Genomic DNA, 1,907 nt, shown 5'->3' on the forward strand with positions numbered 1-1,907 from the left:
GCGGCAGGTGATGCGCCGGGGGCGGGGCGAGGCTCCGGGGGCGAGGCTCCGGGGGCGGGGCTCCGGGGGCGGGGTCATGACATCGCAGCGCCGCCGGACTCCGCGCAGGGCGACCCTCCGGCGGCCGCGCCGGGGCTGCCAGCGCCGCGTTCCTGCTCGCGACCCCACGTGCGGGGTCTGCGAGGCCACCTCCGCCCCTGCACCTGAAGGCGGGCCCTCCTGGCCTCTAGCGCCGCCCAAAGGCACTGGCTGCGACCTGCCCAGAGCGGGCACGGCGCCGGAGGGTCTCGGGAACCCCCCACCAGCTTGGTCGCCCCCAACTGCCCCCCCCACCCCGGCCTGGTCGCCCCACGCAGCCTGCTGCTCAGTGATGTGGTCGGCCCTCGCTAACGCCCTGCCAGCTTTGTCGTCCCTGCGGCCTGCTGTTGGGTGGTCACTGTGAGGGCATCCTGACCGGTTTGCATATTGCTCTTTTGTTAGTAGAGATGTAATTCTGTCCCAGGCTTGGGTGGCTGTAAACGCACTCTTCACCAACATCCATGTCTGGTGGGATGTTTCATGGTGGGCAGGACATGGAGAAATTCTCCTTGGGCTCCACCGCACTGTGCATTGTGAGCACCTGCCTCCCAGGCCCCGCCTCCTAAATGGGGTGATGCTCAAACCACTGAACAACCAATCAGAACAGATGCCACCGGCACCGTCCTGTGCAATGGGCTTCCTCTCTGATCACACGGTCACCCTAGGATTTCCCCGCCATTCCCCAGATGTCCTCTAGAGGGCAGTACGCCTCCGCTGACAACCACCAAGATCCCATGCTGCACCCGCCTCTCCTGTTCACCTTTGAGGATTACTCAGCCCTGCAGGTGGATCTGAGGGCCCTCCTTTGTCAGTGAGGAGAGGGGCGCCGGAAGGTCCACAGAACCAGTGAACGCAAAACCTGGATCGAAACGCCATCTCCCTGGCTCCAAGCCATTGGCTTCCCTGCATCACCCTGACCTTCCCCTAGCTCACTGGGTTAGGGTTTCAGAGAGGAAGGGAGAGGGAGAGAGATAGAAACATCAGTGATGATGCGGGAGTCATTTGTCAGCTGCCTCCTGCACGCCCTACACTGGGGATCCAGCCCACAACCTGTGCCCTGACCGGGAATGGAACCTGTGACCTCCTGGTTCATAGGTAAACGCTCAACCGCTGAGCCACATCAGCTGGGCCAGAATTAACTTCTTAACAAGAATAATCTATGTCACTGTCAGTTTTTATATCATCCATCTGAAAGATTTAAAAGAATATATTTTATTGATTTTTTACAGAGGAAGGGAGAGGGATAGAGAGCTAGAAACGTCGATGAGAGAGAAACACCGACCAGCTGCCTCTTGCACACCTCCTACCGGGATGTGCCCGCAACCAATGTACATGCCCCTGACTGGAATCGAACCTAGGACCTTTCAGTCCACAGACCGACGCTCTACCTCTGACCCAAACCGGTTTCAGCTGAAAGATTTTTTTTAAAAAAGCATTTAGGTGGTCAGCCAAAAATATGGTTATTATTTTTAAAATCTTTATTGTTGCAAGTGCTCCATATGCCCTCTCTTTTCTCCACATTGACCCCTTTTCTCCACATTGCCCCGCCCCGGGGTTATTATTATTAGCTGTTTATGTAACAGTGGCCCATTGTATAACCGTGGAAATTGACTTTATTAACATTTACAAATATAAAGTGTGCTGTGCTGGGACTAAGGACTAAGGATTTACCAGTCTTCTAATCGCTTCACCCTCCCATTGTCAATGTTGAAAGTGCTTTCCTGGCTTATGTTCCTTCCATGCAAGTGGGAGTCACACAGGGAATTCCCTTTTCTGCAAGACTCACAGAGGCACAGCCTTCCCCACGTTCCGGCACTCAGCCCTCATTA

This window comes from Pipistrellus kuhlii, unplaced genomic scaffold (assembly GCF_014108245.1).
Source record: "Pipistrellus kuhlii isolate mPipKuh1 unplaced genomic scaffold, mPipKuh1.p scaffold_m20_p_118, whole genome shotgun sequence".
Taxonomy (NCBI): Eukaryota; Metazoa; Chordata; class Mammalia; order Chiroptera; family Vespertilionidae; genus Pipistrellus; species Pipistrellus kuhlii.